General features: G+C 54.1%; 29 non-coding genes across 29 annotated transcripts; all 29 read left to right on the top strand.

The window, feature by feature from the left end:
* The first annotated feature begins 179 nt into the window (after positions 1 to 179).
* On the top strand, positions 180 to 251 carry Trnah-gug (transfer RNA histidin (anticodon GUG)). The gene has a single exon. It is a non-coding gene; the product is annotated as a tRNA-His (tRNA).
* Positions 252 to 690: 439 nt separating this feature from the next.
* Trnal-uag (transfer RNA leucine (anticodon UAG)) lies at positions 691 to 772 on the top strand. The gene has a single exon. It is a non-coding gene; the product is annotated as a tRNA-Leu (tRNA).
* Positions 773 to 7,322: 6,550 nt separating this feature from the next.
* Positions 7,323 to 7,394, top strand: Trnae-cuc (transfer RNA glutamic acid (anticodon CUC)). Its single transcript has one exon. It is a non-coding gene; the product is annotated as a tRNA-Glu (tRNA).
* A 374-nt stretch (positions 7,395 to 7,768) lies between these two features.
* On the top strand, positions 7,769 to 7,840 carry Trnah-gug (transfer RNA histidin (anticodon GUG)). Its single transcript has one exon. It is a non-coding gene; the product is annotated as a tRNA-His (tRNA).
* Positions 7,841 to 8,279: 439 nt separating this feature from the next.
* Trnal-uag (transfer RNA leucine (anticodon UAG)) lies at positions 8,280 to 8,361 on the top strand. Its single transcript has one exon. It is a non-coding gene; the product is annotated as a tRNA-Leu (tRNA).
* Positions 8,362 to 8,805: 444 nt separating this feature from the next.
* On the top strand, positions 8,806 to 8,877 carry Trnae-cuc (transfer RNA glutamic acid (anticodon CUC)). The gene has a single exon. It is a non-coding gene; the product is annotated as a tRNA-Glu (tRNA).
* A 374-nt stretch (positions 8,878 to 9,251) lies between these two features.
* On the top strand, positions 9,252 to 9,323 carry Trnah-gug (transfer RNA histidin (anticodon GUG)). The gene has a single exon. It is a non-coding gene; the product is annotated as a tRNA-His (tRNA).
* A 439-nt stretch (positions 9,324 to 9,762) lies between these two features.
* Positions 9,763 to 9,844, top strand: Trnal-uag (transfer RNA leucine (anticodon UAG)). The gene has a single exon. It is a non-coding gene; the product is annotated as a tRNA-Leu (tRNA).
* A 444-nt stretch (positions 9,845 to 10,288) lies between these two features.
* Positions 10,289 to 10,360, top strand: Trnae-cuc (transfer RNA glutamic acid (anticodon CUC)). The gene has a single exon. It is a non-coding gene; the product is annotated as a tRNA-Glu (tRNA).
* A 374-nt stretch (positions 10,361 to 10,734) lies between these two features.
* Positions 10,735 to 10,806, top strand: Trnah-gug (transfer RNA histidin (anticodon GUG)). The gene has a single exon. It is a non-coding gene; the product is annotated as a tRNA-His (tRNA).
* A 439-nt stretch (positions 10,807 to 11,245) lies between these two features.
* Trnal-uag (transfer RNA leucine (anticodon UAG)) lies at positions 11,246 to 11,327 on the top strand. Its single transcript has one exon. It is a non-coding gene; the product is annotated as a tRNA-Leu (tRNA).
* A 444-nt stretch (positions 11,328 to 11,771) lies between these two features.
* Trnae-cuc (transfer RNA glutamic acid (anticodon CUC)) lies at positions 11,772 to 11,843 on the top strand. The gene has a single exon. It is a non-coding gene; the product is annotated as a tRNA-Glu (tRNA).
* A 374-nt stretch (positions 11,844 to 12,217) lies between these two features.
* Trnah-gug (transfer RNA histidin (anticodon GUG)) lies at positions 12,218 to 12,289 on the top strand. The gene has a single exon. It is a non-coding gene; the product is annotated as a tRNA-His (tRNA).
* Positions 12,290 to 12,728: 439 nt separating this feature from the next.
* On the top strand, positions 12,729 to 12,810 carry Trnal-uag (transfer RNA leucine (anticodon UAG)). Its single transcript has one exon. It is a non-coding gene; the product is annotated as a tRNA-Leu (tRNA).
* A 444-nt stretch (positions 12,811 to 13,254) lies between these two features.
* Trnae-cuc (transfer RNA glutamic acid (anticodon CUC)) lies at positions 13,255 to 13,326 on the top strand. The gene has a single exon. It is a non-coding gene; the product is annotated as a tRNA-Glu (tRNA).
* A 374-nt stretch (positions 13,327 to 13,700) lies between these two features.
* On the top strand, positions 13,701 to 13,772 carry Trnah-gug (transfer RNA histidin (anticodon GUG)). Its single transcript has one exon. It is a non-coding gene; the product is annotated as a tRNA-His (tRNA).
* Positions 13,773 to 14,211: 439 nt separating this feature from the next.
* Positions 14,212 to 14,293, top strand: Trnal-uag (transfer RNA leucine (anticodon UAG)). The gene has a single exon. It is a non-coding gene; the product is annotated as a tRNA-Leu (tRNA).
* A 444-nt stretch (positions 14,294 to 14,737) lies between these two features.
* On the top strand, positions 14,738 to 14,809 carry Trnae-cuc (transfer RNA glutamic acid (anticodon CUC)). The gene has a single exon. It is a non-coding gene; the product is annotated as a tRNA-Glu (tRNA).
* A 374-nt stretch (positions 14,810 to 15,183) lies between these two features.
* On the top strand, positions 15,184 to 15,255 carry Trnah-gug (transfer RNA histidin (anticodon GUG)). The gene has a single exon. It is a non-coding gene; the product is annotated as a tRNA-His (tRNA).
* Positions 15,256 to 15,694: 439 nt separating this feature from the next.
* Positions 15,695 to 15,776, top strand: Trnal-uag (transfer RNA leucine (anticodon UAG)). Its single transcript has one exon. It is a non-coding gene; the product is annotated as a tRNA-Leu (tRNA).
* Positions 15,777 to 16,220: 444 nt separating this feature from the next.
* On the top strand, positions 16,221 to 16,292 carry Trnae-cuc (transfer RNA glutamic acid (anticodon CUC)). Its single transcript has one exon. It is a non-coding gene; the product is annotated as a tRNA-Glu (tRNA).
* Positions 16,293 to 16,666: 374 nt separating this feature from the next.
* Trnah-gug (transfer RNA histidin (anticodon GUG)) lies at positions 16,667 to 16,738 on the top strand. The gene has a single exon. It is a non-coding gene; the product is annotated as a tRNA-His (tRNA).
* A 439-nt stretch (positions 16,739 to 17,177) lies between these two features.
* Positions 17,178 to 17,259, top strand: Trnal-uag (transfer RNA leucine (anticodon UAG)). The gene has a single exon. It is a non-coding gene; the product is annotated as a tRNA-Leu (tRNA).
* A 444-nt stretch (positions 17,260 to 17,703) lies between these two features.
* Positions 17,704 to 17,775, top strand: Trnae-cuc (transfer RNA glutamic acid (anticodon CUC)). Its single transcript has one exon. It is a non-coding gene; the product is annotated as a tRNA-Glu (tRNA).
* A 374-nt stretch (positions 17,776 to 18,149) lies between these two features.
* Trnah-gug (transfer RNA histidin (anticodon GUG)) lies at positions 18,150 to 18,221 on the top strand. Its single transcript has one exon. It is a non-coding gene; the product is annotated as a tRNA-His (tRNA).
* A 439-nt stretch (positions 18,222 to 18,660) lies between these two features.
* On the top strand, positions 18,661 to 18,742 carry Trnal-uag (transfer RNA leucine (anticodon UAG)). The gene has a single exon. It is a non-coding gene; the product is annotated as a tRNA-Leu (tRNA).
* Positions 18,743 to 19,186: 444 nt separating this feature from the next.
* On the top strand, positions 19,187 to 19,258 carry Trnae-cuc (transfer RNA glutamic acid (anticodon CUC)). Its single transcript has one exon. It is a non-coding gene; the product is annotated as a tRNA-Glu (tRNA).
* Positions 19,259 to 19,632: 374 nt separating this feature from the next.
* On the top strand, positions 19,633 to 19,704 carry Trnah-gug (transfer RNA histidin (anticodon GUG)). Its single transcript has one exon. It is a non-coding gene; the product is annotated as a tRNA-His (tRNA).
* Positions 19,705 to 20,143: 439 nt separating this feature from the next.
* Trnal-uag (transfer RNA leucine (anticodon UAG)) lies at positions 20,144 to 20,225 on the top strand. The gene has a single exon. It is a non-coding gene; the product is annotated as a tRNA-Leu (tRNA).
* The last annotated feature ends 118 nt before the right edge of the window (positions 20,226 to 20,343 follow it).

The following is a 20,343-nucleotide window of genomic DNA, read 5'->3' as shown; positions in this document are numbered from 1 at the left end:
ACGGAGGTGAATGCAGCTAACCACTGTAGTTAGTGTCCCGACAGCGCAGGCACGTTCATCTGCTCGTATGCATGTGATGGAGACCGTGTCTGCCACTGCTGTGGCGTACACCTTGGCCTAGGTTTTGCTGTGTATCGACACTTGCATTCCAGGCAGCTGCTTTCGGGGGCGCCTCCGTGGCCGTGATCGTCTAGTGGTTAGGACATTGCGTTGTGGCCGCAATAACCCAGGTTCGAATCCTGGTCACGGCAATTTTGAAAGTTTTTCCTTGCTGCCGTTGCATTGACGATAGTGCACGAGTACTCGAAATCACAGTGCTTTCTTGGTTTTTCACTCGTGTTCCGCAGGCCGCAGTTTGTACTTGAGCTCACATATGTTTGTTACATGGAGCATTCTAGCTCCGCCTGACAGGTACAGCTACGATACTTTAGTGGTTACGGAAAGCCCAGGTTCGAAACCTGGTCACGGCACGAAAACGTCTCTTGATGCTGTCTCCTTAACTACGACAGCTACAGACAAGTGGCGTCGCTACCATATGGCGGGCACGGCATTTTCTTGTTGTGGGTGGCCTAAAGAGACGCTTCCAGTGGGAGAGCAGTGAAAATACATGGCACGGCGATTGCCAAGATACTTCCATTTCGAAGTGATCTTTGTAGTACAAAGGGAACGTTTTGCCGCCGCTCTTGCAAGGGTAACGTGGCCGAGCGGTCTAAGGCGCTGGTTTTAGGCACCAGTCTCTTCTGAGGCGTGGGTTCGAATCCCACCGTTGCCAATTTTGGCGTCTCATTTTTGTGCCGTTGCTGTGTGTTCTCGTGGAGTAGGACGCAGCTCATGTGACGCGCCCCCCCTGCGGGTCCGGGGATTAGAATAGGCCCGCGGTATTCCTGCCTGTCGTAAGAGGCGACTAAAAGGAGTCTCAAACGTTTCGGCCTTATGTGATGGTCCCCTCTCGGGTTTGACCTCCATCTATCCAAATTATTCCGAAGAGCGAGCCAATTGGGGAAGGGCACCTTACATGGTGCACTGTATCCTTCGTGCAATTAGACCTATTGCCGTCTTTCTCGTCGTTGCGATGGTGTCCCGCTCGTTTTCGATCTCATGGGCGATTACCACGCTGCACTCTGCAGTGTTTCTTTTACCTGCGACGACGACCTTGGCCATTTTTGCACCTAAGATCCAGCACGGTAGCCAGTCCGTTGTGGTGGGGTCGCCATGTACCCTCTTGGTTGTAGCCCCCTGACAACACAGGGATCGCTCTACTGATGCCTGCGCCGTTCACTCCCCACGTATGCCAAGGAGTAGATGCCCATCTCCCTGGGGCATCGGGACTCCCGGCAATGGCCATCCTGCCAGGTGGCCTTTGCTGTGGCTGGGTGGCGCCCGTGGGGAGGGCCCTTGGTCGGAGTAGGTGGCATCAGGGCGGATGACCCGCAATGAAGCGTGGTACATCATCTCTCGCTGGTGGGCCACCACCAGCAGTCTCTAAGCGATCGAGGTCTAACCTCAACGGCAGGAAATACGATCCACGATCATTTCCCTCCCTGGCCACTCCATGGGAGGAACGTATGGCAAAAGAAGGCAGTGGAGACTATTCACCCCGGTTCCTTGTGTGTACGCGAGTTGATGGGGAATCGTTTATGTCAACCAAGCCCCAGTTTTTTGTGGAGCATTTAGAGGACAAGTTCGGGGAGGTGGATGGCTTGTCCAAGATGCGCTCTGGTTCTGTGCTCATCAAAACGGCATCCTCTGCCCAGTCACGGAGGTTGCTCAATTGTGACAAGTTGGGGGATGTTTCAGTTAACATCACGCCGCATAAGAGTCTGAACATGGTCCAGGGTATAATATTCCACAGGGATCTTCTTCTGCAGTCCGACGATGAATTACGCGCCAACCTCGAACGACGAGGTGTTCACTTCGTCCGGCGCGTCCATCGGGGTCCGAGGGATAATCAGGTAGCCACCGGTGCCTTCATCTTGGCCTTTGAGGGTGATGTCTTACCCGAAAAGGTTAAGGTGATGGTTTACCGTTGTGATGTGAAGCCATATATCCCTCCTCCGATGCGGTGTTTTAAATGCTGGAAGTTCGGGCACATGTCATCTCGCTGTACTTCCAGCATCACGTGTCGGGATTGTGGACGTCCTTCGCATCCTGATACTCCATGTGCCCCGCCTCCTATCTGTGTTAACTGCGGAGAACACCATTCCCCCTGCTCGCCGGACTGTAGGATCTTTCAGAAGGAACGGAAGATAATGGAATATAAGACCCTGGACCGCCTGTCCTACACCGAGGCAAGGCGGAAATTTGAGCGGCTACATCCTGTGCCAATGCCAACTAGTTATGCCGCTGCTGCAACACCAGTTCGATCTCAGCTCGGTCAGCATTCACCGGCCCCCTTGGTTGTGGGGGGCACTTCACTCCCTGTTGCTCCTGCTCCATCTACTTCAGGAGCAACACCACCCCAACCACCGGGGACATCTGTTCCCCCTTCACAGCCGGAGAAGCGTGAGCCTTCTTCGGCTCCTCTCGCTCGGAAGGGGTCCCTTGGGGCCCTCCCATCCCAGGCTTTGCCCAGTGCCAAAGTGGACACCCGCAAGGTTGTCAAACAATCACCGGTCGCTGGTCGTAGGGCGTCACGGTCGTCTTCAGTCCCAGAGACTGACCCAGTGAGGCCCTCCCAGCCAGAACCACCTAAGGCTCAGCGCGCAAAGCAGTCAAAGAAAAAGGCTCCCAAGCATCCTGAAATTGCGGTGGCACCTGTCCCACCGCAACCTTCTCCCTCTGCGTCCGAGGATGAGGTGGAGATCCTGGCGTCCGCTGAGGACATGGATCTCGCCAGTCCCTCGGATGCAGTAGATAGCTGTTGTCCCGGTGGTGACTCAGTAGCAGCAGGGGCCCCGGAGGCGTAATCTGCCTCCCCAGTCCCTTCACGCCTTTCCCATCCATGGCTAATACCATCCTCCAGTGGAACTGCAGCGGTTTCTTCCACCATCTAGCTGAGCTCCGCCAACTTCTCAGCCTTCGCCCTTTCTTCTGCATTGCTCTGCAGGAAACTTGGTTTCCGGCGATGCGAACCCCCGCCCTCCGTGGCTATCGGGGTTATTACAAGAACCGAGCAGCTTATGAAAGGGTGTCTGGTGGCGTCTGCATTTATATCCTTCACACTCTGCACAGCGAGTCTGTCCCTCTCCAGACGCCTTTAGAGGCTGTCGCTGTACGTGTGTGGACGCCACAGGCTGTTACCGTCTGCAGTCTTTACATTCCACCGGATGGTGATGTCTCGCAGCATGTCCTGGCTGCACTGGTCGCCCAATTGCCGCCACCTTTCTTGCTATTGGGCGACTTCAACGCTCATAACCCTCTGTGGGGTGGGTCAGTGGCAACAGGTCGAGGCGCCATCATTGAGCATTTATTGTCGCAGCTCGATCTCTCGCTGTTAAATGATGGTGCCTTCACACACTTCAGTGTGGCGCATGGCACCTACTCCGCCATTGACCTTTCAATCTGTAGCCATAGCCTCTTACCGTCTGTCCAATGGAGTGTGCATGACGACCTGTGTGGTAGTGACCATTTTCCGATCTTTTTGTCACTACCACAGCGCCCCTCTTCTGGGCACCCTAGCAGATGGGCTATGAATAAGGCTGACTGGGACTTGTTCTCCTCCACTGCCGCTTTTGAGCCTCTCTCTACCGATGACATTGATGCGGTGGTTCAATCGGTCACCACCGGCATCGTTACTGCCGCCGAATCTGCCATTCCCCATTCCTGTGGGTCCCCTCGGCGGAAGGCTGTGCCTTGGTGGTCGCCTGAGATCGCTGAAGCGATTAAAGATCGCCGGCGGGCGCTCCAGCGTCACAAGCGACACCCCTCCCTCGACCACCTTCTCGCCTTCAAACGGCTGCGTGCGCGGGCCCGCCTCCTTATCCGCCACGGCAAGAAGGAGTGCTGGGAGCGGTATGTGTCCACCATTGGCCTCCATGTCACTCCTTCGCAGGTCTGGGCCAAGATTCGACGCGTCTACGGCTATCGGCCACCTGCCAGCGTCCCTGCGCTCTCACTGAATGGAGCAGTTTGTACTGACTCCGACGTCATTGCCAATCGCTTAGCAGAGCATTTTGCTATGAGTTCCGCTTCTGCGAATTACCCCCAGGCCTTCCGCTCCATTAAAGAGCGGATGGAACGTCGGAGCCTTTCGTTTCGCACCAACCACCCGGAATCTTACAATGCTCCATTTAGTGAGTGGGAATTTCGCAGTGCCCTCGCTGCTTGCCCTGATACCGCTCCTGGGCCAGATGGCATCCACTGTCAGATGCTGAAACACCTTTCAGTGGACTGCCAGCGGCGCCTTCTCGATCTTTACAACCGTCTTTGGGTCGAGGGGGAGTTTCCGTCGCAATGGCGGGAAGGCATTGTCATCCCCGTTTTGAAACCTGGAAAGCACCCTCTGGAGGTGGACAGCTACCGTCCCATTAGCCTCACCAACGTTCTTTGCAAGTTGCTTGAACGGATGGTGAGCCGGCGCTTGCATTGGGTACTGGAGTCTCGAGGCCTTCTGGCTCCATCTCAGGGTGGGTTCCGTAAAGGCCGCTCCGCCGCCGACAATCTGGTGAGCCTGGAGTCGGCCATCCGTACTGCCTTTTCCCGCCGTCAGCACCTGGTCGCTGTCTTTTTCGACATGCGGAAGGCGTACGATACGACGTGGCGTCATCACATTCTTTCTACGCTCCATGGATGGGGTCTTCGGGGTCCTCTGCCGATTTTTATCCGCAATTTTCTGTCGTGTCGTACCTTCCGCGTGCAAGTCGCGGCCTCGTATAGTTCCTCCCACGTCCAGGAGAACGGTGTGCCACAGGGCTCTGTTTTAAGTGTCTGTCTGTTTTTAATAGCCATTAACGGGCTTGCTGCGGCCGTGGGAAATTCTGTCTCCGCTTCCCTGTATGCTGACGACTTCTGCCTTTATTACAGCTCTACTGGCATTGCCGCTGTTGAACGTCAGCTACAGGGCGCTATCCGTAAGGCGCAGTCTTGGGCTGTAGCGCATGGGTTTCAGTTTTCGGCAGCCAAGACCCGCGTTATACATTTCTGCCGGCGCCGAACAGTCCATCCTGAGCCGCGGCTTTATCTTGCCGACGAACTCCTTGCTGTGGTGGAGACCCACAGGTTTTTGGGGGTGGTTTTTGATGCCCGGTTGACGTGGCTGCCTCATATCCAGCAGCTTAAACAGACGTGTTGGCGGCATCTAAACGCTCTGAGATGCTTGAGCCACACCCGCTGGGGAGCCGACCGCTCTACCCTGTTACGGCTCTACCAGGCGTTAATCCAGTCCCGTCTGGATTATGGGTGCCTGGCATATGGCTCAGCATCCCCGTCTGCGTTGCGGGTGCTGGACCCAATCCTCCACAGCGGGATACGCCTTGCCACTGGTGCTTTCCGCACCAGCCCTGTGGACAGCTTACTCGTGGAGGCAGGTGTCCCTCCACTGCGGTTCCGGCGCCAACGTTTGCTGGCCGCTTATGCTGCCCATGTTCTAAGCTCGCCCGGGCATCCTAACTATCGTCTCCTGTTCCCGCAGTCAGTCGTCCGTCTGCCGGAACGTCGGCCCCGGTCGGGTTGTCCGATCGCCATTCGCGTCAAGGAGCTCCTCTCCGGGCTTGGGCTTGTCCCTGTTCCACCTCCTTTCCGGGCACTTCTGCGTACACCCCCGTGGTGCGTTCCTCGCCCTTGCCTTCGGCTCGACTTGGCACAGGGCTCGAAGGACTCAGTCCCTCCAGAGGCCTTCCGCCGCCGCTTTTATTCCATCCTGGCCACGTATCAGGGCTCTGGCATTGTTTACACCGACGGCTCGATGGTTGCTGGTCGAGTCGGGTATGCGCTCACTCTAGGGAACCATTCCGAACAACGTTCTTTGCCGGCTGGCTGCAGCGTTTACACTGCTGAGCTGGTCGCCATCTTTCGAGCCCTAGAGTATATCCGCTCCTGCTCAGGTGAGTCGTTCGTTATCTGTAGCGATTCCCTGAGCAGTTTACGAGCACTCGACCAGTGTTTTCCTCGTTCCCGTCTGGTGATGGCTATCCATGAGTCCCTGCATACTCTTGCGCGTTGCGGCCGCTCTGCGGTCTTCGTGTGGACCCCAGGCCATGTTGGGATCCCCGGCAACGAGAATGTTGACCGGCTGGCGAAAGAGGCGACTAGTGCACCACCTCTGGACGTTGGCCTCCCGGAGACCGATTTGCGGGCGTTCCTACGCCGCAAAATTCTGGACCTTTGGGACACTGAATGGCGCGCCCTGCCTTCACGCAACAAACTTCGGGCCATCAAGGGGGCTACCGGTGTGTGGCGCTCCTCCTTGCGGGTTTCTCGCAAGGAGTCTGTTGTCCTCTGCCGGCTGCGCATTGGGCACACTCGGCTTACCCACGGCCACTTATTGCGCCGTGAGGATGCGCCTCTATGTCGCTGCGGCTCCGTTTTATCCGTGGTTCATGTTTTATTGGAGTGTCCGTTTTTAGCTGCGCTCAGGCAGTCGTTCGCACTGCCTGACTCGCTCCCTGCCCTTTTAACAGATGACCCGGCTATGGCTGACTTAGTTTTACGTTTTATTCGGGCAGGGGGTTTTTATTCTTTACTCTGAGTGTTTCTATTTTTATCTTATTGTTTTGTGTTGATTCTGGCCTTTGGCCTCCGGTTTTAAACTGATTTTTTAATGTGTTTCTAGTGGTTGGCTTTTCCTTTTTTATTTCTCTGGTCGGCCAACCACCGTCACACTCTGTGTGCTTTTAGTTCGTTTTGTCTTGTCTTTGTCTCAGTTTCTCTTGTCCTGTATCGTCTGTGATCTCTTTTGTTCCTCGTTTTTATTCTCTGTGGGTGTTCTTTGTCTTTGGAAAAAGGGACCGATGACCATAGCAGTCTGGTCCCTTTAATCCCCCAAACCAACCAACCAATCATGTGACGCGCGTGTTGCGTAGGTAGCGTGGCCGAGCGGTCTCAGGCGCTGGTTTCAGGCACAAGTCTCTTCGGAGGCGTGGGTTCGAATCCCACTGCTGCCAAACGTGTAATGTTTCCTGCATCGAAGTCACATGCACTCATTGCCCGCAAAGGAAACAGCACAACAAGGCGTGAGCGTCTGCTTCGTGAAGTGTCGTAGAACAGTACGTGGTGCAACGGCAGGATTTGTAGGCGCCTTTTGCTCTCATCACTGCTGGCGTTCGTCTCCACGATATGCGTCCAGAGCATGCCGCTCTATAGCGTGCGAGAGTGGATTTTTTACAGTTGTCGTCAGTTAATCGTGGGTGGTTGCTGCGTTCGCTGGAGGAGCACTGGCGTTGTAATCCGGTGTAGTCTAGTGGCTAGGATACCTGGCTCTCACCCAGGAGTCCCGGGTTCGATTCCCGGTACCAGAAATGCGCGTTTTTGTTGCTCCTCTTATGCGACTTGTCTCGACTTGTCTCGACTGACGCTACGCTGACGCGTGCAGAAAGCCACGTTAAGTATGATTCGTGGCAACACACGACGGCGAGAGAGATGCTGTGTCTGTCCACTTGTTATCGAGTCACAGGTCTGTAGTCAAGAGGCTTGGAGGACTGCAAGACATTGCCACGGAGGTGAATGCAGCTAACCACTGTAGTTAGTGTCCCGACAGCGCAGGCACGTTCATCTGCTCGTATGCATGTGATGGAGACCGTGTCTGCCACTGCTGTGGCGTACACCTTGGCCTAGGCTTTGCTGTGTATCGACACTTGCATTCCAGCCAGCTGCTTTCGGGGGCGCCTCCGTGGCCGTGATCGTCTAGTGGTTAGGACATTGCGTTGTGGCCGCAATAACCCAGGTTCGAATCCTGGTCACGGCAATTTTGAAAGTTTTTCCTTGCTGCCGTTGCATTGACGATAGTGCACGAGTACTCGAAATCACAGTGCTTTCTTGGTTTTTCACTCGTGTTCCGCAGGCCGCAGTTTGTACTTGAGCTCACATATGTTTGTTACATGGAGCATTCTAGCTCCGCCTGACAGGTACAGCTACGATACTTTAGTGGTTACGGAAAGCCCAGGTTCGAAACCTGGTCACGGCACGAAAACGTCTCTTGATGCTGTCTCCTTAACTACGACAGCTACAGACAAGTGGCGTCGCTACCATATGGCGGGCACGGCATTTTCTTGTTGTGGGTGGCCTAAAGAGACGCTTCCAGTGGGAGAGCAGTGAAAATACATGGCACGGCGATTGCCAAGATACTTCCATTTCGAAGTGATCTTTGTAGTACAAAGGGAACGTTTTGCCGCCGCTCTTGCAAGGGTAACGTGGCCGAGCGGTCTAAGGCGCTGGTTTTAGGCACCAGTCTCTTCTGAGGCGTGGGTTCGAATCCCACCGTTGCCAATTTTGGCGTCTCATTTTTGTGCCGTTGCTGTGTGTTCTCGTGGAGTAGGACGCAGCTCATGTGACGCGCGTGTTGCGTAGGTAGCGTGGCCGAGCGGTCTCAGGCGCTGGTTTCAGGCACAAGTCTCTTCGGAGGCGTGGGTTCGAATCCCACTGCTGCCAAACGTGTAATGTTTCCTGCATCGAAGTCACATGCACTCATTGCCCGCAAAGGAAACAGCACAACAAGGCGTGAGCGTCTGCTTCGTGAAGTGTCGTAGAACAGTACGTGGTGCAACGGCAGGATTTGTAGGCGCCTTTTGCTCTCATCACTGCTGGCGTTCGTCTCCACGATATGCGTCCAGAGCATGCCGCTCTATAGCGTGCGAGAGTGGATTTTTTACAGTTGTCGTCAGTTAATCGTGGGTGGTTGCTGCGTTCGCTGGAGGAGCACTGGCGTTGTAATCCGGTGTAGTCTAGTGGCTAGGATGCCTGGCTCTCACCCAGGAGTCCCGGGTTCGATTCCCGGTACCAGAAATGCGCGTTTTTGTTGCTCCTCTTATGCGACTTGTCTCGACTTGTCTCGACTGACGCTACGCTGACGCGTGCAGAAAGCCACGTTAAGTATGATTCGTGGCAACACACGACGGCGAGAGAGATGCTGTGTCTGTCCACTTGTTATCGAGTCACATGTCTGTAGTCAAGAGGCTTGGAGGACTGCAAGACATTGCCACGGAGGTGAATGCAGCTAACCACTGTAGTTAGTGTCCCGACAGCGCAGGCACGTTCATCTGCTCGTATGCATGTGATGGAGACCGTGTCTGCCACTGCTGTGGCGTACACCTTGGCCTAGGCTTTGCTGTGTATCGACACTTGCATTCCAGCCAGCTGCTTTCGGGGGCGCCTCCGTGGCCGTGATCGTCTAGTGGTTAGGACATTGCGTTGTGGCCGCAATAACCCAGGTTCGAATCCTGGTCACGGCAATTTTGAAAGTTTTTCCTTGCTGCCGTTGCATTGACGATAGTGCACGAGTACTCGAAATCACAGTGCTTTCTTGGTTTTTCACTCGTGTTCCGCAGGCCGCAGTTTGTACTTGAGCTCACATATGTTTGTTACATGGAGCATTCTAGCTCCGCCTGACAGGTACAGCTACGATACTTTAGTGGTTACGGAAAGCCCAGGTTCGAAACCTGGTCACGGCACGAAAACGTCTCTTGATGCTGTCTCCTTAACTACGACAGCTACAGACAAGTGGCGTCGCTACCATATGGCGGGCACGGCATTTTCTTGTTGTGGGTGGCCTAAAGAGACGCTTCCAGTGGGAGAGCAGTGAAAATACATGGCACGGCGATTGCCAAGATACTTCCATTTCGAAGTGATCTTTGTAGTACAAAGGGAACGTTTTGCCGCCGCTCTTGCAAGGGTAACGTGGCCGAGCGGTCTAAGGCGCTGGTTTTAGGCACCAGTCTCTTCTGAGGCGTGGGTTCGAATCCCACCGTTGCCAATTTTGGCGTCTCATTTTTGTGCCGTTGCTGTGTGTTCTCGTGGAGTAGGACGCAGCTCATGTGACGCGCGTGTTGCGTAGGTAGCGTGGCCGAGCGGTCTCAGGCGCTGGTTTCAGGCACAAGTCTCTTCGGAGGCGTGGGTTCGAATCCCACTGCTGCCAAACGTGTAATGTTTCCTGCATCGAAGTCACATGCACTCATTGCCCGCAAAGGAAACAGCACAACAAGGCGTGAGCGTCTGCTTCGTGAAGTGTCGTAGAACAGTACGTGGTGCAACGGCAGGATTTGTAGGCGCCTTTTGCTCTCATCACTGCTGGCGTTCGTCTCCACGATATGCGTCCAGAGCATGCCGCTCTATAGCGTGCGAGAGTGGATTTTTTACAGTTGTCGTCAGTTAATCGTGGGTGGTTGCTGCGTTCGCTGGAGGAGCACTGGCGTTGTAATCCGGTGTAGTCTAGTGGCTAGGATACCTGGCTCTCACCCAGGAGTCCCGGGTTCGATTCCCGGTACCAGAAATGCGCGTTTTTGTTGCTCCTCTTATGCGACTTGTCTCGACTTGTCTCGACTGACGCTACGCTGACGCGTGCAGAAAGCCACGTTAAGTATGATTCGTGGCAACACACGACGGCGAGAGAGATGCTGTGTCTGTCCACTTGTTATCGAGTCACAGGTCTGTAGTCAAGAGGCTTGGAGGACTGCAAGACATTGCCACGGAGGTGAATGCAGCTAACCACTGTAGTTAGTGTCCCGACAGCGCAGGCACGTTCATCTGCTCGTATGCATGTGATGGAGACCGTGTCTGCCACTGCTGTGGCGTACACCTTGGCCTAGGCTTTGCTGTGTATCGACACTTGCATTCCAGCCAGCTGCTTTCGGGGGCGCCTCCGTGGCCGTGATCGTCTAGTGGTTAGGACATTGCGTTGTGGCCGCAATAACCCAGGTTCGAATCCTGGTCACGGCAATTTTGAAAGTTTTTCCTTGCTGCCGTTGCATTGACGATAGTGCACGAGTACTCGAAATCACAGTGCTTTCTTGGTTTTTCACTCGTGTTCCGCAGGCCGCAGTTTGTACTTGAGCTCACATATGTTTGTTACATGGAGCATTCTAGCTCCGCCTGACAGGTACAGCTACGATACTTTAGTGGTTACGGAAAGCCCAGGTTCGAAACCTGGTCACGGCACGAAAACGTCTCTTGATGCTGTCTCCTTAACTACGACAGCTACAGACAAGTGGCGTCGCTACCATATGGCGGGCACGGCATTTTCTTGTTGTGGGTGGCCTAAAGAGACGCTTCCAGTGGGAGAGCAGTGAAAATACATGGCACGGCGATTGCCAAGATACTTCCATTTCGAAGTGATCTTTGTAGTACAAAGGGAACGTTTTGCCGCCGCTCTTGCAAGGGTAACGTGGCCGAGCGGTCTAAGGCGCTGGTTTTAGGCACCAGTCTCTTCTGAGGCGTGGGTTCGAATCCCACCGTTGCCAATTTTGGCGTCTCATTTTTGTGCCGTTGCTGTGTGTTCTCGTGGAGTAGGTCGCAGCTCATGTGACGCGCGTGTTGCGTAGGTAGCGTGGCCGAGCGGTCTCAGGCGCTGGTTTCAGGCACAAGTCTCTTCGGAGGCGTGGGTTCGAATCCCACTGCTGCCAAACGTGTAATGTTTCCTGCATCGAAGTCACATGCACTCATTGCCCGCAAAGGAAACAGCACAACAAGGCGTGAGCGTCTGCTTCGTGAAGTGTCGTAGAACAGTACGTGGTGCAACGGCAGGATTTGTAGGCGCCTTTTGCTCTCATCACTGCTGGCGTTCGTCTCCACGATATGCGTCCAGAGCATGCCGCTCTATAGCGTGCGAGAGTGGATTTTTTACAGTTGTCGTCAGTTAATCGTGGGTGGTTGCTGCGTTCGCTGGAGGAGCACTGGCGTTGTAATCCGGTGTAGTCTAGTGGCTAGGATACCTGGCTCTCACCCAGGAGGCCCGGGTTCGATTCCCGGTACCGGAAATGCGCGTTTTTGTTGCTCCTCTTATGCGACTTGTCTCGACTTTGCTCGACTGACGCTACGCTGACGCGTGCAGAAAGCCACGTTAAGTATGATTCGTGGCAACACACGACGGCGAGAGAGATGCTGTGTCTGTCCACTTGTTATCGAGTCACATGTCTGTAGTCAAGAGGCTTGGAGGACTGCAAGACATTGCCACGGAGGTGAATGCAGCTAACCACTGTAGTTAGTGTCCCGACAGCGCAGGCACGTTCATCTGCTCGTATGCATGTGATGGAGACCGTGTCTGCCACTGCTGTGGCGTACACCTTGGCCTAGGCTTTGCTGTGTATCGACACTTGCATTCCAGCCAGCTGCTTTCGGGGGCGCCTCCGTGGCCGTGATCGTCTAGTGGTTAGGACATTGCGTTGTGGCCGCAATAACCCAGGTTCGAATCCTGGTCACGGCAATTTTGAAAGTTTTTCCTTGCTGCCGTTGCATTGACGATAGTGCACGAGTACTCGAAATCACAGTGCTTTCTTGGTTTTTCACTCGTGTTCCGCAGGCCGCAGTTTGTACTTGAGCTCACATATGTTTGTTACATGGAGCATTCTAGCTCCGCCTGACAGGTACAGCTACGATACTTTAGTGGTTACGGAAAGCCCAGGTTCGAAACCTGGTCACGGCACGAAAACGTCTCTTGATGCTGTCTCCTTAACTACGACAGCTACAGACAAGTGGCGTCGCTACCATATGGCGGGCACGGCATTTTCTTGTTGTGGGTGGCCTAAAGAGACGCTTCCAGTGGGAGAGCAGTGAAAATACATGGCACGGCGATTGCCAAGATACTTCCATTTCGAAGTGATCTTTGTAGTACAAAGGGAACGTTTTGCCGCCGCTCTTGCAAGGGTAACGTGGCCGAGCGGTCTAAGGCGCTGGTTTTAGGCACCAGTCTCTTCTGAGGCGTGGGTTCGAATCCCACCGTTGCCAATTTTGGCGTCTCATTTTTGTGCCGTTGCTGTGTGTTCTCGTGGAGTAGGACGCAGCTCATGTGACGCGCGTGTTGCGTAGGTAGCGTGGCCGAGCGGTCTCAGGCGCTGGTTTCAGGCACAAGTCTCTTCGGAGGCGTGGGTTCGAATCCCACTGCTGCCAAACGTGTAATGTTTCCTGCATCGAAGTCACATGCACTCATTGCCCGCAAAGGAAACAGCACAACAAGGCGTGAGCGTCTGCTTCGTGAAGTGTCGTAGAACAGTACGTGGTGCAACGGCAGGATTTGTAGGCGCCTTTTGCTCTCATCACTGCTGGCGTTCGTCTCCACGATATGCGTCCAGAGCATGCCGCTCTATAGCGTGCGAGAGTGGATTTTTTACAGTTGTCGTCAGTTAATCGTGGGTGGTTGCTGCGTTCGCTGGAGGAGCACTGGCGTTGTAATCCGGTGTAGTCTAGTGGCTAGGATACCTGGCTCTCACCCAGGAGTCCCGGGTTCGATTCCCGGTACCAGAAATGCGCGTTTTTGTTGCTCCTCTTATGCGACTTGTCTCGACTTGTCTCGACTGACGCTACGCTGACGCGTGCAGAAAGCCACGTTAAGTATGATTCGTGGCAACACACGACGGCGAGAGAGATGCTGTGTCTGTCCACTTGTTATCGAGTCACAGGTCTGTAGTCAAGAGGCTTGGAGGACTGCAAGACATTGCCACGGAGGTGAATGCAGCTAACCACTGTAGTTAGTGTCCCGACAGCGCAGGCACGTTCATCTGCTCGTATGCATGTGATGGAGACCGTGTCTGCCACTGCTGTGGCGTACACCTTGGCCTAGGCTTTGCTGTGTATCGACACTTGCATTCCAGCCAGCTGCTTTCGGGGGCGCCTCCGTGGCCGTGATCGTCTAGTGGTTAGGACATTGCGTTGTGGCCGCAATAACCCAGGTTCGAATCCTGGTCACGGCAATTTTGAAAGTTTTTCCTTGCTGCCGTTGCATTGACGATAGTGCACGAGTACTCGAAATCACAGTGCTTTCTTGGTTTTTCACTCGTGTTCCGCAGGCCGCAGTTTGTACTTGAGCTCACATATGTTTGTTACATGGAGCATTCTAGCTCCGCCTGACAGGTACAGCTACGATACTTTAGTGGTTACGGAAAGCCCAGGTTCGAAACCTGGTCACGGCACGAAAACGTCTCTTGATGCTGTCTCCTTAACTACGACAGCTACAGACAAGTGGCGTCGCTACCATATGGCGGGCACGGCATTTTCTTGTTGTGGGTGGCCTAAAGAGACGCTTCCAGTGGGAGAGCAGTGAAAATACATGGCACGGCGATTGCCAAGATACTTCCATTTCGAAGTGATCTTTGTAGTACAAAGGGAACGTTTTGCCGCCGCTCTTGCAAGGGTAACGTGGCCGAGCGGTCTAAGGCGCTGGTTTTAGGCACCAGTCTCTTCTGAGGCGTGGGTTCGAATCCCACCGTTGCCAATTTTGGCGTCTCATTTTTGTGCCGTTGCTGTGTGTTCTCGTGGAGTAGGTCGCAGCTCATGTGACGCGCGTGTTGCGTAGGTAGCGTGGCCGAGCGGTCTCAGGCGCTGGTTTCAGGCACAAGTCTCTTCGGAGGCGTGGGTTCGAATCCCACTGCTGCCAAACGTGTAATGTTTCCTGCATCGAAGTCACATGCACTCATTGCCCGCAAAGGAAACAGCACAACAAGGCGTGAGCGTCTGCTTCGTGAAGTGTCGTAGAACAGTACGTGGTGCAACGGCAGGATTTGTAGGCGCCTTTTGCTCTCATCACTGCTGGCGTTCGTCTCCACGATATGCGTCCAGAGCATGCCGCTCTATAGCGTGCGAGAGTGGATTTTTTACAGTTGTCGTCAGTTAATCGTGGGTGGTTGCTGCGTTCGCTGGAGGAGCACTGGCGTTGTAATCCGGTGTAGTCTAGTGGCTAGGATACCTGGCTCTCACCCAGGAGTCCCGGGTTCGATTCCCGGTACCAGAAATGCGCGTTTTTGTTGCTCCTCTTATGCGACTTGTCTCGACTTGTCTCGACTGACGCTACGCTGACGCGTGCAGAAAGCCACGTTAAGTATGATTCGTGGCAACACACGACGGCGAGAGAGATGCTGTGTCTGTCCACTTGTTATCGAGTCACAGGTCTGTAGTCAAGAGGCTTGGAGGACTGCAAGACATTGCCACGGAGGTGAATGCAGCTAACCACTGTAGTTAGTGTCCCGACAGCGCAGGCACGTTCATCTGCTCGTATGCATGTGATGGAGACCGTGTCTGCCACTGCTGTGGCGTACACCTTGGCCTAGGCTTTGCTGTGTATCGACACTTGCATTCCAGCCAGCTGCTTTCGGGGGCGCCTCCGTGGCCGTGATCGTCTAGTGGTTAGGACATTGCGTTGTGGCCGCAATAACCCAGGTTCGAATCCTGGTCACGGCAATTTTGAAAGTTTTTCCTTGCTGCCGTTGCATTGACGATAGTGCACGAGTACTCGAAATCACAGTGCTTTCTTGGTTTTTCACTCGTGTTCCGCAGGCCGCAGTTTGTACTTGAGCTCACATATGTTTGTTACATGGAGCATTCTAGCTCCGCCTGACAGGTACAGCTACGATACTTTAGTGGTTACGGAAAGCCCAGGTTCGAAACCTGGTCACGGCACGAAAACGTCTCTTGATGCTGTCTCCTTAACTACGACAGCTACAGACAAGTGGCGTCGCTACCATATGGCGGGCACGGCATTTTCTTGTTGTGGGTGGCCTAAAGAGACGCTTCCAGTGGGAGAGCAGTGAAAATACATGGCACGGCGATTGCCAAGATACTTCCATTTCGAAGTGATCTTTGTAGTACAAAGGGAACGTTTTGCCGCCGCTCTTGCAAGGGTAACGTGGCCGAGCGGTCTAAGGCGCTGGTTTTAGGCACCAGTCTCTTCTGAGGCGTGGGTTCGAATCCCACCGTTGCCAATTTTGGCGTCTCATTTTTGTGCCGTTGCTGTGTGTTCTCGTGGAGTAGGACGCAGCTCATGTGACGCGCGTGTTGCGTAGGTAGCGTGGCCGAGCGGTCTCAGGCGCTGGTTTCAGGCACAAGTCTCTTCGGAGGCGTGGGTTCGAATCCCACTGCTGCCAAACGTGTAATGTTTCCTGCATCGAAGTCACATGCACTCATTGCCCGCAAAGGAAACAGCACAACAAGGCGTGAGCGTCTGCTTCGTGAAGTGTCGTAGAACAGTACGTGGTGCAACGGCAGGATTTGTAGGCGCCTTTTGCTCTCATCACTGCTGGCGTTCGTCTCCACGATATGCGTCCAGAGCATGCCGCTCTATAGCGTGCGAGAGTGGATTTTTTACAGTTGTCGTCAGTTAATCGTGGGTGGTTGCTGCGTTCGCTGGAGGAGCACTGGCGTTGTAATCCGGTGTAGTCTAGTGGCTAGGATACCTGGCTCTCACCCAGGAGTCCCGGGTTCGATTCCCGGTACCAGAAATGCGCGTTTTTGTTGCTCCTCTTATGCGACTTGTCTCGACTTGTCTCGACTGACGCTACGCTGACGCGTGCAGAAAGCCACGTTAAGTATGATTCGTGGCAACACACGACGGCGAGAGAGATGCTGTGTCTGTCCACTTGTTATCGAGTCACATGTCTGTAGTCAAGAGGCTTGGAGGACTGCAAGACATTGCCACGGAGGTGAATGCAGCTAACCACTGTAGTTAGTGTCCCGACAGCGCAGGCACGTTCATCTGCTCGTATGCATGTGATGGAGACCGTGTCTGCCACTGCTGTGGCGTACACCTTGGCCTAGGCTTTGCTGTGTATCGACACTTGCATTCCAGCCAGCTGCTTTCGGGGGCGCCTCCGTGGCCGTGATCGTCTAGTGGTTAGGACATTGCGTTGTGGCCGCAATAACCCAGGTTCGAATCCTGGTCACGGCAATTTTGAAAGTTTTTCCTTGCTGCCGTTGCATTGACGATAGTGCACGAGTACTCGAAATCACAGTGCTTTCTTGGTTTTTCACTCGTGTTCCGCAGGCCGCAGTTTGTACTTGAGCTCACATATGTTTGTTACATGGAGCATTCTAGCTCCGCCTGACAGGTACAGCTACGATACTTTAGTGGTTACGGAAAGCCCAGGTTCGAAACCTGGTCACGGCACGAAAACGTCTCTTGATGCTGTCTCCTTAACTACGACAGCTACAGACAAGTGGCGTCGCTACCATATGGCGGGCACGGCATTTTCTTGTTGTGGGTGGCCTAAAGAGACGCTTCCAGTGGGAGAGCAGTGAAAATACATGGCACGGCGATTGCCAAGATACTTCCATTTCGAAGTGATCTTTGTAGTACAAAGGGAACGTTTTGCCGCCGCTCTTGCAAGGGTAACGTGGCCGAGCGGTCTAAGGCGCTGGTTTTAGGCACCAGTCTCTTCTGAGGCGTGGGTTCGAATCCCACCGTTGCCAATTTTGGCGTCTCATTTTTGTGCCGTTGCTGTGTGTTCTCGTGGAGTAGGTCGCAGCTCATGTGACGCGCGTGTTGCGTAGGTAGCGTGGCCGAGCGGTCTCAGGCGCTGGTTTCAGGCACAAGTCTCTTCGGAGGCGTGGGTTCGAATCCCACTGCTGCCAAACGTGTAATGTTTCCTGCATCGAAGTCACATGCACTCATTGCCCGCAAAGGAAACAGCACAACAAGGCGTGAGCGTCTGCTTCGTGAAGTGTCGTAGAACAGTACGTGGTGCAACGGCAGGATTTGTAGGCGCCTTTTGCTCTCATCACTGCTGGCGTTCGTCTCCACGATATGCGTCCAGAGCATGCCGCTCTATAGCGTGCGAGAGTGGATTTTTTACAGTTGTCGTCAGTTAATCGTGGGTGGTTGCTGCGTTCGCTGGAGGAGCACTGGCGTTGTAATCCGGTGTAGTCTAGTGGCTAGGATACCTGGCTCTCACCCAGGAGGCCCGGGTTCGATTCCCGGTACCGGAAATGCGCGTTTTTGTTGCTCCTCTTATGCGACTTGTCTCGACTTTGCTCGACTGACGCTACGCTGACGCGTGCAGAAAGCCACGTTAAGTATGATTCGTGGCAACACACGACGGCGAGAGAGATGCTGTGTCTGTCCACTTGTTATCGAGTCACATGTCTGTAGTCAAGAGGCTTGGAGGACTGCAAGACATTGCCACGGAGGTGAATGCAGCTAACCACTGTAGTTAGTGTCCCGACAGCGCAGGCACGTTCATCTGCTCGTATGCATGTGATGGAGACCGTGTCTGCCACTGCTGTGGCGTACACCTTGGCCTAGGCTTTGCTGTGTATCGACACTTGCATTCCAGCCAGCTGCTTTCGGGGGCGCCTCCGTGGCCGTGATCGTCTAGTGGTTAGGACATTGCGTTGTGGCCGCAATAACCCAGGTTCGAATCCTGGTCACGGCAATTTTGAAAGTTTTTCCTTGCTGCCGTTGCATTGACGATAGTGCACGAGTACTCGAAATCACAGTGCTTTCTTGGTTTTTCACTCGTGTTCCGCAGGCCGCAGTTTGTACTTGAGCTCACATATGTTTGTTACATGGAGCATTCTAGCTCCGCCTGACAGGTACAGCTACGATACTTTAGTGGTTACGGAAAGCCCAGGTTCGAAACCTGGTCACGGCACGAAAACGTCTCTTGATGCTGTCTCCTTAACTACGACAGCTACAGACAAGTGGCGTCGCTACCATATGGCGGGCACGGCATTTTCTTGTTGTGGGTGGCCTAAAGAGACGCTTCCAGTGGGAGAGCAGTGAAAATACATGGCACGGCGATTGCCAAGATACTTCCATTTCGAAGTGATCTTTGTAGTACAAAGGGAACGTTTTGCCGCCGCTCTTGCAAGGGTAACGTGGCCGAGCGGTCTAAGGCGCTGGTTTTAGGCACCAGTCTCTTCTGAGGCGTGGGTTCGAATCCCACCGTTGCCAATTTTGGCGTCTCATTTTTGTGCCGTTGCTGTGTGTTCTCGTGGAGTAGGTCGCAGCTCATGTGACGCGCGTGTTGCGTAGGTAGCGTGGCCGAGCGGTCTCAGGCGCTGGTTTCAGGCACAAGTCTCTTCGGAGGCGTGGGTTCGAATCCCACTGCTGCCAAACGTGTAATGTTTCCTGCATCGAAGTCACATGCACTCATTGCCCGCAAAGGAAACAGCACAACAAGGCGTGAGCGTCTGCTTCGTGAAGTGTCGTAGAACAGTACGTGGTGCAACGGCAGGATTTGTAGGCGCCTTTTGCTCTCATCACTGCTGGCGTTCGTCTCCACGATATGCGTCCAGAGCATGCCGCTCTATAGCGTGCGAGAGTGGATTTTTTACAGTTGTCGTCAGTTAATCGTGGGTGGTTGCTGCGTTCGCTGGAGGAGCACTGGCGTTGTAATCCGGTGTAGTCTAGTGGCTAGGATACCTGGCTCTCACCCAGGAGGCCCGGGTTCGATTCCCGGTACCGGAAATGCGCGTTTTTGTTGCTCCTCTTATGCGACTTGTCTCGACTTTGCTCGACTGACGCTACGCTGACGCGTGCAGAAAGCCACGTTAAGTATGATTCGTGGCAACACCCGACGGCGAGAGAGATGCTGTGTCTGTCCACTTGTTATCGAGTCACATGTCTGTAGTCAAGAGGCTTGGAGGACTGCAAGACATTGCCACGGAGGTGAATGCAGCTAACCACTGTAGTTAGTGTCCCGACAGCGCAGGCACGTTCATCTGCTCGTATGCATGTGATGGAGACCGTGTCTGCCACTGCTGTGGCGTACACCTTGGCCTAGGTTTTGCTGTGTATCGACACTTGCATTCCAGGCAGCTGCTTTCGGGGGCGCCTCCGTGGCCGTGATCGTCTAGTGGTTAGGACATTGCGTTGTGGCCGCAATAACCCAGGTTCGAATCCTGGTCACGGCAATTTTGAAAGTTTTTCCTTGCTGCCGTTGCATTGACGATAGTGCACGAGTACTCGAAATCACAGTGCTTTCTTGGTTTTTCACTCGTGTTCCGCAGGCCGCAGTTTGTACTTGAGCTCACATATGTTTGTTACATGGAGCATTCTAGCTCCGCCTGACAGGTACAGCTACGATACTTTAGTGGTTACGGAAAGCCCAGGTTCGAAACCTGGTCACGGCACGAAAACGTCTCTTGATGCTGTCTCCTTAACTACGACAGCTACAGACAAGTGGCGTCGCTACCATATGGCGGGCACGGCATTTTCTTGTTGTGGGTGGCCTAAAGAGACGCTTCCAGTGGGAGAGCAGTGAAAATACATGGCACGGCGATTGCCAAGATACTTCCATTTCGAAGTGATCTTTGTAGTACAAAGGGAACGTTTTGCCGCCGCTCTTGCAAGGGTAACGTGGCCGAGCGGTCTAAGGCGCTGGTTTTAGGCACCAGTCTCTTCTGAGGCGTGGGTTCGAATCCCACCGTTGCCAATTTTGGCGTCTCATTTTTGTGCCGTTGCTGTGTGTTCTCGTGGAGTAGGACGCAGCTCATGTGACGCGCGTGTTGCGTAGGTAGCGTGGCCGAGCGGTCTCAGGCGCTGGTTTCAGG

The sequence above is a fragment of the Schistocerca cancellata genome, unplaced genomic scaffold, assembly GCF_023864275.1.
Source record: "Schistocerca cancellata isolate TAMUIC-IGC-003103 unplaced genomic scaffold, iqSchCanc2.1 HiC_scaffold_686, whole genome shotgun sequence".
Classification (NCBI taxonomy): domain Eukaryota; kingdom Metazoa; phylum Arthropoda; class Insecta; order Orthoptera; family Acrididae; genus Schistocerca; species Schistocerca cancellata.
The sequence above is the reverse complement of the archived record's forward strand: the minus strand, read 5'-3'. Positions and strand labels throughout refer to the sequence as shown.